Raw genomic sequence first — 18,222 nt, forward strand, 5'->3', positions numbered from 1 at the left:
TAGTTGACAATGAGTAACGCCGTTTGGATTTGAGTTAGACTGCCATTGTGGTGGAGTATTTGGCCGCGAGCTCTGACGCCATTGTTGAGAATTGGTTGTCTGCCTGCGATTATTGGTGTTGTTTTTGGTGGGAGTGGCGACTGCAGCAGTGATAGGACTAGACAGCTTCTTAGCATCCTCGTGGCGAAGGAAGAGTTCATAGTCTAGTAGTTTTTCAAACAATTCCTCATAGGAGATAGTCGTATCACGTGCACGAATGGCAGCAGATAGAGGTTGTAGCCATACATAAGCATGGAGAATTGGGCTTTCCAGGTGGCGAAGTTGTGACCACCGCTTAGTTTAATGGGTAGTTGGGAAGCAGGATTGAACTGAATGATTATGTTACTACCCATTGTGTCATCAGCATTGACAACTGTTGGATTATTGCCATTGTTGTTCCCATTGGGATTGGTCATTGTTGCTGATCTGTGTGAGGAGAAGGAAGGAAAATAAATAAATTTGGATCGTTCTCGTTAGAGCGTGAAGAGCCCTGATACCATATAAAGACTGGGTATAAGTTAAAAGACGATAATTTATTAATGAAGACAGAAAGTTGCTTAAATAGAATTACAGCGGAAAGACTCCTAAACGAACTGAAGTAATAAAACCTAACTAGACAATAACTGCTAAAACTTAATCCTAAATAAACAGGGATAGGGACTGCTCAAACTTAATACGACTAAATAACTAAGCTGACTCGTGATGTTCCAATAATTACCATTTAAAATCTGTACACAATCAGGCCCAAAAATAGGCCCAAACAGAGCAAAGAAAAGTCAAAATCTGAAAGAGACAAACAATAACTTGGTAAGCAGCAGCACTTTCCTAAAGACTCATGGATGAAGATGAAGAGGTGTAGTGGCGCCGGCAATGCTGTTGGTCCAATTTCTCAACAAATTTCTGCTACCTCGCATAAACAAGGAATCTCACAAGTCTTTAAGCTCCATGAGGTGAACTTCGATGCTTCACTCTCTTGAAATATTTTCATATGAGCTACACTTTGTTGTACAAATCATTTTTCATGAATGTGTTTGCTGCCAAATTGATCTTCTTGAGCTATGAACCTGGTTAATGTAGACGAAACCTCGGCTAAAATTAGTTTTCCTTTTATAAATTTGAATTCGGTGGATTGAAATCAAAAATTGATTTAATACCACCACAAAATCCAAATCCACAAAAAAATTACTAAGTTAATTTTTGTGAGGTTATGCTGATACATCTCCTATTTGAGCAAACAGTAACTTCAGTTCATCGTTCTGTTCATCTTTCTCCTCTAATGGACATTCAGTAGTCTTCAACGATATCTTTCTAATTAAACCTGAATTTGCAGTATATGAATTTAACACAGTTCTAGATTAAATATGCTATTTAGCCCCCACGAGTCCTGGTTTTATACCACATGTAACACCTCAAAGCTCTCACCAGGTGCATGATATATTAACCAACTGAAACTAATTCAGACATCTTGAGGTATGTTAGTAATTTAATCTAAAATACATGTTGAAATTCATATGAAACTGAGAATTGATACAATAAAGATAACTTTATGATGCCATACTTGTTTGCCTTATTCTCAACTGTGGAATGTTGCTTTTATATAAATTGATGATTCTTTTGCCTTCACTTGGGACTTCCTGAAACTGATTAAATTCATATGTACTTGCAAAATGAAAAACTAGGTTAGCAAAAAAATCAGCAAGAGTATTTCCCTCCCTTAAGGAGTGTTGTACTCTTACTGATATAATATTCCTCAATCTATTGATGGAGTTGACCTCCATTGTCACACTCCATGGAGTCTCCCAATCTCCATTAAGTATATGTACCATAATGTTTGTAAGGTTATTGTCAAAGCAGTACTATAAACTTTCTCTCATAGCAATAGCCTCAGCTACTAGATTCGTTGTATTAGGAATCTTCACTCCCTTAGCACCAAATAGATCTCCTTCATGGTTTCTGACACAAAAAGCTGCAACACTAGGGCCTGGGTTACCTTTAGATGCTCCATCAGTATTGCATTTCCACCAATCAGAAGGTGGTGGGTACCACTTAACCATTTTAAACTGAAACTTAGGTCTATACCCCTCCAATAGTGCTCCATGTGTGGCCAAGCTTTCGGAATGTTGAAATACTTAAATTTCATTTGCATGAAATTTTTAATAGTACTGTTAATGTCCCAAATCACCTTACCAGTAGAATAAACACCTCTATGTAATACAATATTTCTCCTTTTCCAAAGAAACCATAAAATGATATTAGGAACAACTTGAAAGACAATCTTGGTTCTAATATTCCCTTGTGCATCCCACCATTTCTTTATGGTTTGCTTCACCTGTATCCAAGGCCTTATAATACCAGCTGCATTTGAGAAAGAATTCCAAACAAGTGATGCAATATCACCTTTAAGAAATAGATGTTCCATAGATTCCCTTTCTGGAACATCACAACATTGTCATAATTAAGAGATATTTGGGTTCCATTGAGCCATGACAGTAGCTACAGAGACTCTGTTTGTCCATACCTTCCAAACAAAGAAAGATATTTTAAAAGGGAGTCCCTGCACCCAAATATTTTTGAAAAAATCAGTTTCTTCCTCTTTCTTTCTTAGCAATTCCCAAGCACTCTTCATTGTGAACTTTCCAGAACTTGTGTTTATCCACCAAGGCCTATCCCCATGTCAGATTGCCTAAAATGATCCATATTTTGTTTCACATGTTCAACAATATGATTTGGCAATTGACTCTGCATGATATCATAGTCCCAACCTGTGTCATTTATAAAAACTTCAATATATGTTAGTGGATGACAAGAAGGTGCCTCGGTTGGATGTGTATACAGTGGGCCTAGCCTTGACCAATTATCAAACCAAATAGAAGACGTACCACCCTTAGGCTCCCACCATATATGTTGCTCAATACACTCCCTATTTTGTAACATATTCTTCCACAATTGAGAACCTCCTTTCCATTGAACTAAAGTAGGACTTTGCTTCTTACAATAATTATTCAACATAAAATTAGACCATAAAGTATTTTGAGTTCTAAATTTCCACCAAAGCTTGGAATACATGGCTTGTGAAATATCAAACATGGATCTGAAACCCAATCCCCCTTCCTGCTTAGGTACACACTTTATCCCAGGCAGCCCAATGTTTGCCCCTCCCTGTAACTCTATTACTCCAGAAGAATTTAGCGAAAATCCTATGAAGCTCTTTTATAACACATTTAGAAGGAACTATAGCAGATAAAACATGAATAGGAACACTTTGCAACACACTAGTAATCAAGATTGCTTTACCTCCATTAGATAGCATGTTCCCTTTCTAGGCCTGCAGTTTTGACTTTACCCTTTTGATAAGATCTGCATAATGCTCCTTCCTCTTCCTAGCATGGGAAATGGGACAACCAAGATATTTCAGTGGAAACTTCCCTCGATTCATACATGTGCATTCCTCCACCAAAAGTCTCTTATCAGTAGTTGCATTTTGATGTAAATAAAATGCACTCTTCTCTTTGTTGACCTTTTGCCCTGATTGAAACTCATAATCATGTAATATTGCCATTATTTTCTTCAAATAATATATATTGGGTGAAGCAAAAATAATAGTATCATCTACATAAGCAAGATGATTAATATTAGCGCTCCACTTCGGTAATCCATACCCTACATACAAATCATCATCAAAAACACCATTTAGTGCCCTAGATAGAACTTCAGCTGAAAGAATAAATAAAGTGGGAGATAAAGGATCTCCTTGCTTTACTCCCCTGGTGGAGTGATAGAAACCATATGCTTGTCCATTTATCAATACTGGATACCAATTATTAGAAATTAATCTCCAAATTATATCAACAAACACTTCTAAAAATCCCATCTTTCTCAACACCTTCATTAGAAAATACCAGGATGCTCTATCATAAGCCTTGGCCATATCAAGCTTTATGACCACATTAGTTGGTTTCCCTCTTTTTCTAATGTCTGTGACGATCTCTTGTGTTAATAGTACATTCTCTATGATACTTCTACCTTTCACAAAACCTGATTGGTTGGAAGAAATCAATCTTGGCAGTAAATCTTCAATTCTGTCATGAACAACTCTTGAAATGATCTTGTTGATGAAATTACTCAGACTAATTGGTCTTAAATCAACAAAGGTATGAACCTGATCTTTTTTAGGCAATAAAACCAAATTAGTATGAGTAATAGATTTAGGAAGAGTATTACCACTAAAGAAATCTTGTACCATTCTGAAAATGTAATGACCCACAATGTCCCAGCAACTCTGATAAAATATACCTGTCAAACCATCAGGACCGCTAGCACTATCCCCATTTAAGCTAAAAACAACTTTTTTAACCTCCTCTACAGTAGGTTGCTTACTGGTATTTGCATTTTCTTCCTCAGAGAAAAGTTCTGGTATATGCCTCAATAAATAGAAAGAGGTAGCATCTCTTTCTTGAAGAAACTGATTATTGTAGAAAGACACTGCTTCTGCTGCTATCTCACCTTCTTCCTCCAACCAAGTGCCATGGTTGTCTTGAATTCTTTGCCGGTGAAGTTTCTTTCTTCTGCCTTTCACAATACTATGAAAAAATTTGGTATTTCTGTCCCCATTCTCAAACCAGTCGTATCCTGATTTTTGTTGCCAAAAAGATTCTTCAAAATGCAAGTACTTTTTCAACTCAGCTTGAGCTTCTGTAACACTACCCTATTTTCAGCATTGGGAACCTCCTCAAATAATTTTTCTTTGATTTTAACAATGTCTTCTCTGATAATCAGTTGCTTAAAAATATCACCATAAACTTCTTTGCTCCACTTCGTTAAAGTTGTTTTAACTCTCTTTATGTTCTCCTTGAAATCTAGAAAAGGATTCTGAAATTCATTACTCATCCAGTTTTATCTTACCACATCAATGAAAGACTAATTCTCGGTCCAAAATTTAAGAAATCTGAATGGTTTCTGTAACATCCGGCAATTTGAAATAGCTGTGAAGAAGCTTAGAATTGGAAATAGTCATTTTTGGGAAGAACTAAAAATCTGAAAATTTAGTCAAGTATGGAAAAAATGAGTTTTTGGTCAACTTTAGATGGTCATACCTCCTAGATCAGGATGAGTTAGGTGTATTTACAGTTATTTTTGGAAAGATCTTGGAAGGATCTTTCCAATGTCACCGAGTTTGCGCGATTTCGAGTTCGTACGAGTGAGTTATACCCTTTGGAAGTTGGGCTGTTGGCAGGGCAGTTTAGTCCGAATTTGTAAGGGTATTTTGGTCTTTTCCCTAACCATTTCTTTTGGTTATATTAAGGGTCTAGACTGATTTTAAATCAGTTTTCCTTTTTAAAAATGAGAGTTAGGGTTCTTGAGAGAAGAGAGAAAGAAGAGGAGAAGCAGAAGAAGAAGCAAGGTTCGTAGAGATCGTCGTGGATTTCGTCGGGGGTGATCCCTATTAAGGTATGTGAGATCATAGTGTTGGGTTGGTTCATTCCCCCCACACACCAAACTCGTTTTAACTCCGAGAAAATATTGGTTGTGTTTGTTGAAGTTTGTGGAAGTTGTGGTTGTGTTGTTGAAGTTTCTTGTTTGTTTGAAGTATGTTTCCGGTTGTGATTTCAAGTTGAATCTATTGTATTTTGAGGGTTTTAATGATTATGAGTGTTTGGGGAAAGAACCTTGGATGTTAAGAGGGTTTAGAGTTGGAGAAACTAAGGAGAAAAGTCGGATTTTCAGGGGAAAAGGCTGGGGCGTCGCGTCAGCCAGCCTGCCCCAGCAGGGGTTCTGAGGTTTCCTCCTTGGGGCGGCGCGCCTAGCAGAGCCCCACCAGGCCCCTCTGAAGTATGAAGGCTGGCGCCCCGCACCTCTTAGAGCGCCAAGGACGCCAATCTTTCTCATTCTTTCCCCACTTTTTCATACATGTTCCTTGGTAATGTACCTATGTTTTATAGTTGTTTTCAACACTCTAAGGTACATCTAGACATCCTGAACTCATCCATAAACATGTGATCATACACCTTGAATCCATAATCCAATTCGAGGGAAGTTAGGATCAAAGTCAAGTGAAATTAGAATCAAGCTTAGAAGTTAAGAAGTAAGTCAAAGCAAGTCTTTGAAGTTTTTCAAGAGTTTTTATTGAACGTTTTAACTTCATTTTAAGAGTATAGAATTTTAAGTTAAATAAAGAGTATAGAGTTTCAAGTTAAGTAAAGAGTATAAAGTTTCAAGTTAAGTAAGAGTATAGAGTTTCAAGTTAAGCCAAGAGTAAAGAGTCAAGTTCATTTCTCAAAAGTTATTAGGGAAGTAAGTATTCCCAAAGAAGTTTATAAATGTGAAAAGAAAACTGAGATTTCCAAAAGAGTTTTGAGCAGTTTGAGTACTATCTCTTTTAAGAAAAGATGAGTTTTGCGAAAGAGTTTCTAAAATATGAATAGTATGCCAATCGAGTATGTCATCAATGTTTAAACATTATGGTCTCTAGATATACCATCAATGTTTATGCAGTATGACTTCCCGAGTCATCAATGATCATATTAAAATATGGTTTTGATATTGTTCTTTTTAGAAAGAGTTTTCAAGAGCAATTACCTCTTTTAAGAGGGTAGTTTGAGCAATTATTTCAAACTAAAGAAAGATGTGTTTAAAACACTTATGAGCTAAAGTATTTTTGGGAGTAGTCTTGAGCACCGAATTGGGGACACGAGTTCATATTAACTCAACTCTCCATAAGAACCATATAGCCAAACATGGGATTTGACGTGTCATACTTTTTAGATGATCACGTAAAGTTAAGCTAGTGGATCCACTAAGTTAAAGCCTTCTATATGACGGCAAAGTATAGGACAGTTCAGGCAGCGTGGACAAGACGCTGTATCACCACTTAGGCATGTAGTGCTGATTGTCGGTTAGAGAAACTCCCACAGTAGAAATTGCATGGTTCCTCGAGGGGTTCTGCTTAGTATGGATGGGGGTATGGGACTTCATTCATGCATTGCACAAGTAGACTTAGAGAGGGAGTATGGTATTTTTATGGTATTATAAATATGATTTTGACGTCATGTTTTAAACAATTTTACAAGCTTTATATATTGCATGCGTCTTATTGCTTTATATTGAGTTCAGTTACTCATTAGTTGAATAGAGCCAAAATAAGTTCTCTTTTGTATCCCTTTCAAGCTTAAGTTGTTGCTTAGCTTTCCAACTCGCATACTCTTACATTCAATGTACTGATACCAGTTGGCCTGCATCTTATTATGATGTAGACGCAGGTACCCAGGTCATCATCCAACACGCCATTGATCCAATTGAGCACTCCAGAGTCAGTGGTGAGCCTCATTGCATTCCAGAGGACTCTGTTATTTCATTTTTTCTAGTTTTGTTTTATTAGGATGTTGTGGGGTCTGTCCCAACGAAATAGATGATTTAGATCTCATGGGCTGTACTCTGATTGTCTGATTATTATCATCCTTCTTCCCTCTTCGTGCACTTTTTAGAAGCCTAGGAGAGACATCTGCTTCAATAGGAAGATTATCCTGCAAATCCTCAAAATTCTCTGCCTCTATCATGCTTCCTTCTGTATCAATCTTCTTTCCTTCTATAAGATTGTGTGAGACAATATCATGCAATACTCTGTTCGGAGATATATAAATATTATTGGTGTCATCTATTTGAACTGGTTCGGGAATGATCATTATTGCCATTTTGTTATTAACAACTTCACTCATATGCACTGCGACTTCTAAGTTGTTTGTGATAGAAACATCATTTGTACCCTCTCCCTATTGATTTGCCACAGAAACTTGTTGGATCTCCTCATCTTCTATAAAGGTATCATTAACATGAGTATTGTATTCACCCTTATTCTCATTCATGAGAAGCTGTTGATTTGTTATTGCAATTTGTTTTGGTGTAGAAATTGTAGTCAAAACTGGATCCATAGAAAGAGCATCATGCTTAGGGGTTACTTCTGTATCTAAAACCTTTTCCTGCTGATCAAAATCTACCTTTGGTGCCTCTTGTAATTCCTTATTCTCTACAAATTTCCTTTCTTTTTCATTTTTCTTCTTTATGATCTCATTTTGTTGTTGTGATGCAGGGATTGTTATTGCAAGTGCAAGAATATTTTGTCCACCAAAAACTTGGTTGACCCAAGTTTTAGTTGATTCTACTGGTAGGATCACTCTTTCACCTTGAGCTCTATTAGGTTGGCTGTTGTTTTCAGCTTTCTTCTCTTTTATGTCCTTTAAACTTGAGTTGTTACTGTTACTTCTGGTGCTGCCTGATTCGTGAACTGCATCGTGAGATGGTGTTCCTAGCACTTCAAAACTATTTTCCTCCATAGGTGAGGTTGAGGGAGATGCAACCTTATTTTTGCTAGGATTTCTATTCTGCACTACCTTCCACGCACCTGGATCACCTACCACTTTACCGCTAGAAAGAATTCTAGCTTTTCCTTTCTGAAATTTGTGCACTCATAGTTGTGGTTGTTTCTTAATCTCTGTTCTCTCAGTAATTTTCTCCTCTGTCCTCACCTCCATACATCCATCATTTTGGTTGTTGCAAATTCGGCACTCCTCCTTGTTGTGCCCTTGCATTCTGCATTCTTCACAGTATTTTGGAACATAGTCATATCTAATTTGAATTGCTTCAGTCCTCAATTCTCCTGTAGCTTCATTTACAATGTCCATACTAACAGATTTGGGAAATTCTCCTTTTAAATCAACTAGAACCTTGACTTTTGCACAACTTGGCCTAGTTTTATTAATTGTGGCTAGATCAAGTTGCACAAGTTTCCCCACTGCTGAAGCTAAAGAAAAGAGACATTCTTTAACAAAATAGGTGGGTAAAAGGTTGGGGAATGAGATCCATGCCATCGCCTTAGTAGTCTCTTCATTAATTTCGAATCGTGTATCATAGATGAGGGTACACATTAAATATGAGTAGCCATTTTTGCACATAATATAGAAAGCTCCTTTAGAAATTAGGTTAATGAAATCCACCTGTTGGGTAAGGCGAATAAGAATGTGTTTACAGCGGAACAAACCAATTTGACAATCCCATTTAATGTCACATTGTTGAGGAATACTTTTTCTCAACTCTTCAAGATCCGACCAGTCATAGGTGAACTTGCCAACAACGGCATATTGTAGATTTTCAATTCGATTCATTCTATCCACCTCTTCTTCAGTCCATTTAACATGTGGAACCCCTTCCACCATAATCACTTCATTAAATGGGATAGATTCTGAATTTGATACAATGTTTGTAACTGTGTTTGCAAAAGATATAGACAAAACAAGGCTAATAAGAGGTACTTTAATAGAATGCATGGAAGGGAAATTGGATGTTGAGAAAGGCAGACCAGCCACCGTAGATGATTGTCCGACGGACATGGCAGTCATCTATCTAGGTCTTACCAATTAAGACTATTTTCATAGTTCAAAATAAGTGAATTGTTCAAAGTTCAAAAGAGTTTTTGAATTTTTTTCCATTTTTACCCCTCATTTACATCTTCTAGGTGATAATTTCAAGGGAGTTAATTTCTCATATTTATGATTTTACTTTGAATTATTTATATTTTCAAGAATAGTTTGAGAATATCTAAAAGGCAAAAGTTGAAAGTAGTGTTTACTTTATGTTCTAAACTCTTTATCTTAATAGGTGTGCATTGCCTCAACAATTCATTTATTTTGAAATAGAGGGAGTACCAATTTTTTCTGTTTAATGGTATCATTTTGGGCTTTCAAGTTTGTAGTTTTGTGATTTGCATTTTTGTAATGTTTGTATCCTATGGTTTGAAGAGTAAAAGATAGTTCTTTTCGACAGTGTTCAATATATTTTGCTTAGTTGTGTCCTGCCAAAGTTGTAGGCAAATGGAATGTAATAATGATGAAGCTATTAAGGCTAGAGAAATTGTTGAGGAGAAATTAACAAAGAATGACGTAAAAAAGAGGAGCATGGCCAGTAGTTCAAGGGAGTTGTCCCCTTTAGAAACTCTGCTGGTGAATAAGGCTAGGATGGAGATCCGAGCCTTTTTATCTAAGAACGAAAAAGAAAAGGAAAAGAAGAAACAAGTTGATGGTGCTTAAGCTTGAAACCAAGAGAGAAACAAGCTCGGTTGCTGCTGATGTTTCTATTCTATGAACAAGTTATCTTTCAAGTAACATTTGGACAATAAATTTTCTCGACTATTTTATGTTTATAATTTCTATCCTTTTTTGGTTCTTTTTAATTGATTTGATGGGCAATGTGGTGTTGTTCTTGTGAAAGTGAATTTCAAATCATTTTCAGACTATAAAGTGTTTGTATATGAATGTCTAATGGTAATAGATTTACAAATGCAACCAAGCAGACAAGAAACTCAGCCCATAGATGAATGCCTATTCTAGCATCATCTTTTGAAAAAAAAACTTAACTTTTCTTTAAATACTTTAAAGTACTCGTATCGAAGACTTCAAAAAAGTTCCGGCCATTTCAATTCTTATCAAATTATACTTTTCAACTTAGCAAAAACACTTGTCACAATAATTATTTTTCAAGAAAAATTAAAGGCAAAAATGCAACGCTAATCACATCTTAAGTAAACGGCAAAAAATTTAAAATAACATGTAAACATCTCAGGTACATGTTTGGTATCATATCAAGTAAAGAACGTATTCCTCATGGAAATTCCAAACATTCAGTTAGCACATTTCATTATACTAGTTACTAGACACGTGCGTTGAATGTGTGTCCCATATAAATTTTTATAATGATTATAATTTTATGAAAATAGACGTGGAATGAGTAAAAACACAACAATTACGAATAAATCTTTAAGAGTATGAAAATAAATATTGAATAAGGGGTATATTATAATATTTGAAATTAATTCCTTTTAAGCAACCAACAATAAATTTTGAACTATGGTTAAATTAACAAACTTCCAATAATTTCATAAGTGGCTAAGTGGAGGCAAAATACGGACTTATGACTATAAAAAAACATAAAAATTAAATTAACAAGTCTAATACAGAGAAAACACACACAAAAGAAAAAAAAAATACAACATACACATTCTTTAATCTTAACAATATAGATGGAAAGAAATATAGAATCAATACATAATCTTTGAGTTCTTGTGTACAACTTCTCCCAACCGCTACGAGGATTACCATGACTAGGATATGCATCCAAAGGATAACAGAAGTAGGAGTGAATACAATACACATGTACTCACTAGGTTAGACAAACTTAGTATAAACAACTAATCAGACTTAAGAAATAAATTATGAAACGCTTTCACATGTAGAAAAGTTCCACTGTGGCTCGGTGCAACCAATTTATATAAAAATGGCATTAAACAAGTCACACAACATAACAAAGTTCGACAATGCAATGTAATGAATGATAAACGATGTGGTGGGATCAAGGTCGTACACCCGAGATTGCATCTTAATTAATGAGCAGCCAGGGCCAGGATATGCCACATCTGAGTTGGTTAAAAAACCAACTGAGGAGAGAGAGAAACATGAAAGAATTGTTAGGGTTTTGCCATGATTTTCTTACCATAATTTAATATTTATTTTTCCTTAAAGAAAAGACAAAACATTACCATAAATGTTTTACTTTTCTTGAAAGGAAAATATAATATTCTTTCAGGTTTATTCTCTCCTTTTAGGACTCATTTTCTAGTAAGAAAAAGTTTTAGAACTCTATAAATATAGGTTTGTTTCTTCTAACACAAAAAAACAAGAGAATCCACAATGTAGTCAGTTAAGAGTTTTGTTTATGGGGAAATTTTCTCTTAAACATATTTATGTTTTTTTTCAATATTATATTAGTTTTATAATACGTAGGTCGTTTGACCAAACCATATTAATAATATATCTTTAGTATGTTTTTATTTGTCGTCTGGTTTGTCAATCATATGATTTGCAAATTATAAGTTTTCGCATGACGCCCAATCACCCTTTCGAACCCAACAAGTGGTATCAGAGCACATGGTTCAATGATCCAATGGTTCAACGAGGTTGAAGACAGGCTCAAGTGGTTTCAAATCAATTTGCAACAAATTTGATGATAATGAAGATTTTTTGTCAAGCTACTACATGTGGAGAAAAAATTCAAATATATTTTCAACAATATCCTACTGCTCCATCGTTTAAAACAAAATCAATTTTCAACTCATGCTTATTTTAGAGCATGGGCTCCAACTTTCAACCCCTGCAAACTTTAATGCTCGGGCTCCACTTTTAACTCATGTATCTTTACTTTTAACGCATGAGCTCCACTTTTAACTCATGCATCTTATTTTTAACGCATGAGCTCCACTTTCAACTCATGCATATTACTTTTAACGCATGAGCTCCACTTTCAACCCTGTTCATCACTTTTAACACAGGGCTCCAATTTTAACCCATATCAATTTTTAAATCATGGTAAGCAGCAGTGATACATGAAGATTGTGTGAAGAAAGAGGATCAAGATTATGATGCAAGAAAATTCAAGCCAAAAGGGGAGATTTGTTAGGGTTTTGTCCTGATTTTCTTACCTTATTTTAAGTTTATTTTTTCCTAAAAGAAAAGACAAAACATTAACATAAATGTTTTTACTTTTCCTGAAAGGAAAATATAATATTCTTCCAAATTTGAGTTATTCTTTCCTTGGAAGAAAAGTTTGGAACTCTATAAATTGAAGGCTACTCTTCTCATATCAAAAACAAACACAAGAGAATCCACAATGTAGTCAGTTAAGAGTCTTGTTTATGGGGAGATTTTCTCTTAAACATAGTTATGTTTTTTTTCAATATTATATTAGTTTTATAATACGTAGGTCGTTTGACCAAACCATATTAATAATATATCTTTAGTATGTTTTTATTTGTCGTCTGGTTTGTCAACCATATGATTTGCAAATTATAAGCTTTCGCATGACGCCCAATCACCCTTTCGAACCCAACAAGAATTTCTCGTATTTTTCATCCTCTTCCTCGATTCTCTTCTCTCTCACCTCTTTCTTCTCCCTTCTTTTCTAAATCTGATCTTCTCATCTCTTGTTCTTCTGTAGATTCAAACTCAACCATGGATGCCAACTTATCTTAGTAGCCTAGTTTAATTCAATATTTGATTATCTTTTATTCTATATCCATATTTCAGTCAATTATAAATTGAGAAAATTGTCCCAAAAACAAGTTGGTTATCTTTTTGTTGTAATTCTACTTCATATCTCAATCGAGGTGATTACAGTTGGTATCACAATCTTGGATTCATGTGACATGTGTGGTAAAAATGGTAAAGAGCACTCGTTTCAAATTGATAGATTACAAACTTGTTTGACATGATGATGTTCTGTATGATTTCCTCACTAATCAACAGAATGTTCGAGACACTCAAACATGAATTCAAGGTACCTTTGAGCTGATTTCTTGATCAACTTATAGAACTGGCGAGAGTTCTTAATAGGGCACAAGGTGACCAACAACTAGGAGGTGGACTACTTCCCATAACAGTGCAAGATCCTAGACAGAACAGGCTGCAGGCAGTTCCAATTCCACCCCCTAAGTGGGAACTTCTTGGGTTCGAAGGGAATGAACCCAAGGTCTGGGTTCGAAAATGTGAAATGTACTTTAATCATTATAGAACACTGGACATACATAAAGTAGTAGCTGCTACACTTTATTTAAATGGCTTAGCTGAGTCTTCGATTCATTCCCTAATTTTAAGTCGAGGGATGATTAACTGGTAGAGTTCAAAGAGGAATTAATCAGTAGATTTGATGATGAAATGGACGAAATTGTGGAAGAGTTTAATAACCTTAGGCATACAGGTACTGTTGATGAATCTATAGGGAAGTTTGAGGATCTGAAGGCTCAAATACTTTTGAGAAATCCTCAGCTAAATGAATCTCACTTACTGTCTAGCTTTTTGGGTGCATTGAAGGAAGAGATTAAATTTGCAGTTAAAATGTTCAAATCTCCTACTTTGAAATTGGCCATTGAAAAGGCCCGAATGCAAGAGAAAGCCATAGAGGATGCCTAGAAGCGCACCAAAGTTTAGTAAAAGCTTGTGCACAATGCGGGAAGATCTTCCTATGCCAGCACCCCTATTACCACCAACAGACCCCTTGCCTTCAAGCTTAGCCCAAAGGTCTATGAATATAGGAAAAGCAACATATACTATGGGTGTGTTTTGTTAGGATTTGAAACTTTTAGAGAAGAAAATAAGGTTCAGCAGCAGAAACTTTCATTCATTTTCAGCTTTTGAAAGCATACACACATATATCTACATAAGCTTTTCCAAAGCTAGTAGAGGACCATACATATCCAACCACTATTGACTTTCTTACAAAACATATTCCATAAAACAAGGACTACCTTTCCTTTACATACTTAACATAATATTTAAGAAAATAACAATTAAACAAAAAGACATCTAGAAATATCTCATTTTTTAACACTCCTCCTTGAGATTTTTCTTGGATACTCCCAACTTAGCCCTTAGAACTTCAAATTTCCCCTTAGGAAGAGCCTTGGTCATGATGTCTGCAATCTGCTGATCTGAGCTGCAATGAACAAGCTGAACTTCGCCATCCTTCTCTGCTTGTCTGATAGCGTGAAACTTCACATTTATATGCTTGCTACGACCATGTTGCACTGGATTTTTGGCCATAGATATTGCTGACTTGTTGTCAACCTTAATGACAGTAGCTTCAATGTCATTTTGCTCCAGATCACGTAGAATCTTTCTTAACCATAAAGCCTGATTAGTTGCACCAGCAGCTGCGATGTATTCTGCTTCTGCAGAAGATTGAGCTACCACCTCTTGCTTCTTTGAATTCCATGAGAACATGCCTGAACCAAGTGTAAAAGCATATCCAGAAGTGCTTTTCATATCATCAACGCTTCCTGCCCAATCACTATCTGAATAACCCATCAGTTGCCCTTGCTCTTCCCTTTTAAACCAAATACCATAATCAGCAGTTCCTTTGATATATCTCAACGTTCGTTTAGCAACACCAAGATGAACTTGACTTGGAGCTTGCATAAACCTCGACAGTAGACTTGCCGCGAACATGAGATCGGGTCTTGTTGCTGTCAAATACAGCAAACTACCAATCAGACTTCTATAAACTCTTGGATTAGCCCTGTCACCTCCTTCAAACTTCGAAATTTTTTCATTGTGAAGCAGTGGAGTCGGTACAGACTTGCATCTCTCCATATTGAACCTTTTAAGAATATCCCATGCATATTTTCTCTGAGAAATAAAGGTTCCAGCAATAGCTTGATGAATCTCCACTCCTAGAAAGTAACTTATTTCACCCAAATCCGACATTTCAAACTTGGTCTCCATTTCTTGCATGAACTGATTCACCATTGCTTTATTGCTTCCTGTTACCAGAAGATCATCAACATAGAGTGACACCACAAACACATCTCCTCCTTTAGCTTTCTTCACATATAAAGTGACTTCATTTTCACTTCTCTTGAAGCCACAATGAATGAGATGATCATCAATCTTATTGTACCATGCTCGAGGAGCCTGCTTTAATCCATACAATGCCTTATGAAGTCGGTAGACTTTATCCTCCATTCCTGCAACTTGAAAGCCTTCTGGTTGATCAACATATATCTCCTCCTGCAACAGTCCATTTAAGAATGCAGATTTCACATCCAAATGATACAGCTTCCAATTTGATTGAGCTGCCAAAGCAAATAGCAGCCTTATTGTATCATGTCGTGCAACAGGTGCAAACGTGTCCCCATAATCCAGACCTGCAACTTGCGCATAACCTTTCACAACAAGCCTTGCTTTGTATTTATAAACTGAGCTATCTGGATTAAGTTTGGTTCTATAAACCCACTTCACCCCGATCACATTTCTGTTTTTGGGTTTATCAACCAACTTCCAAGTATCATTCTTTTCTATCATACCAATCTCCTCCTTCATGGCTTCAATCCAAACTTCATGTCTTGATGCTTCCTGATAGCTATTTGGTTCTGAGATTGCAACATTACATCTTTCATAGATCTCGGAAAGAGATCTTGTCTTCAAAATTGGCGAATCAAGTGAGGATTCCCCGTCTGATTCTTCGTCTTCTTCCAGAGTTTCAGACCCAAATGATTTGATTTCAGGCAGCGGGCTCAAGTTCTGAAAAACTGCATTATCTTTCTCAATTTGCTCCTTATCCCAGTTCCAATAAGCATGCTCATCCACGACTACATCACTTCGGATTGAAATATTTTTTGTTTGCAAGTTGAAAACTCTATAACCCTTGGCTTGTGATGAATAACCAATAAAGATCCCCAATTCACCTTTTGGTTCAAGTTTGCTTCTTTTGACAGAAGGAACATGAGAATAGCATATCGAACCAAAAACTTTTAGATGCTTGGCAGATGGTTGTATTCCACTCCATGCCTCAGTAGGAGTCTTTTCATCCACAGCTTTTGTTGGCAGCCTATTTAACAGATAAACTGAAGTATGAACAACTTCTGCCCAAAAGCTTTGTGGCAGTTTCTTTTCCAGCAACAAACACCTAGCCATTTCAACTACTGTTATGTTCTTCCTCTCCGAGACTCCATTTTGTTCAGGCGAATAGCTTACTGTCAACTTGTGATCAATCCCCATATCTTCACAATATTTGTTGAACTCATTTGAAGTGTATTCGCCACCATTGTCCGACCTTAAAGCCTTTAGCTTACAACCACTTTGCCTTTCCGCAAAAGCTCTAAATTTCTTGAAAACTGAAAATACTTGAGACTTGTTACTCAGAAAATACACCCAAGTCATCCTTGTTAAGTCATCAATAAAGAGCATAAAATATTTATTGTGTCCCAAAGATGATGCCTGCATAGGTCCACACACGTCAGTGTGAACTAGTTCGAGTTTTTCAGTTGCCCTCCAGGTAGCACTTTTAGGAAATGATTTCATGTGTACCTTACCCATCTGACATGACTCACAAACTTCTTTAGACAGTGAAATCTTAGGTAAATCCTTAGTCAAGCCCTTTTCATATATAGACTTTAAAGTAGCATAGTTAAAATGACCATATCTTTTGTGCCACAACCATGACTCATCCTTACTTGCAAAATTTGCACTATCAAACCTCCCATCTAAAGGAAAAGTTTTATCTACCATTCTTACTTTAACAATCAAACTATCTTCGGAGTCAAAAATCAAACAATGTTTGTCCTTAAAAAATAAGGAATAGCCTTTAGACATCATTTGAGCCACACTTAACAAGTTATATGCTAAAGAAGGAACATACAACACATCATGTATAAACTTTGTACCTTGTGTAGTTTGAAAGGCAACTGAACCCTTTCCAAGTGCATCTACCGTCTCACCATTTCCCATCCTTACTTTAGTTTTGATTGACTTGTCAAGTGTATGAAACATGAGCTCATTGTGTGACATATGACTCGTACATCCACTATCTATGAACCATGAGGATTTGTTGGTTGTGTTTTCTTCATGAGAAGCCATAAACAAGCTTTCTTATTCATTTTCAGATTTTTCAACAAAATTTGCCTGCTGCACATGGTTTTGTTGTGGTTGATTCTGCTTGGCCCTGCAATTTTTCTCAATATGACCCATCTTTCTACAGAATCTACATTGAATCGGTGGCTTTCCTTTGAACCAATAGTCTTTTTCTTGATGATTGGTTCTTTTACAGTGGCTGGAAGGTGGAAACTTCCCTCTCTTTGAAGATTCCTTCCTTGGTTTTCCCTTTTCTAATTTATCTCCTTCCATCCTTCTATTGTCCTTCATAGGCTGTTTGCCTTTATGTTGTGCTTGAAACGCCGCTTCTGCTACTTCTTCATCTCTTATACTTGATCTTTGTTCTTGGGCTTTCAACTTGCTGATCAGTTCTGCCACAGATAAAGTCTTCAAATCACAAGATTCTTCTATTGCTAAAATCTTAGACTCAAACCTTGCTGGTAAGCTTATCATCATCTTCTCCACCACCCTTGAATCTGGAAAGGTTTCACCAAACGACCTTACTTTGTTTACAATCTCCATAAGTTTGGCAGAATACTCTTTCACAGTATCACCTTCTTTCATCCTTAACATCTCAAATTCTCTTTTGAGAGTTAAGAGTTTGACAGCCTTCACTCTGTCACTTCCATCGAACTACTCTTTTAGTTTCTCCCATACTTCTTTAGGTGTTTCACAAGCCATTATTCTTGTGAAAATCACATCTGAAAGTGCTGAATGA

General features: G+C 36.2%; 1 long non-coding RNA gene across 1 annotated transcript; it reads left to right on the plus strand.

Annotated features, from left to right (window-relative positions):
- Positions 1 to 909: 909 nt before the first annotated feature.
- Positions 910 to 8,231, plus strand: LOC125863034 (uncharacterized). Its single transcript, XR_007446089.1, has 3 exons — positions 910 to 989; positions 7,940 to 8,044; positions 8,123 to 8,231. It is a non-coding gene; the product is annotated as an uncharacterized LOC125863034 (long non-coding RNA).
- The last annotated feature ends 9,991 nt before the right edge of the window (positions 8,232 to 18,222 follow it).

The sequence above is a fragment of the Solanum stenotomum genome, chromosome 4 (genome assembly GCF_019186545.1).
Source record: "Solanum stenotomum isolate F172 chromosome 4, ASM1918654v1, whole genome shotgun sequence".
NCBI lineage: Eukaryota > Viridiplantae > Streptophyta > Magnoliopsida > Solanales > Solanaceae > Solanum > Solanum stenotomum.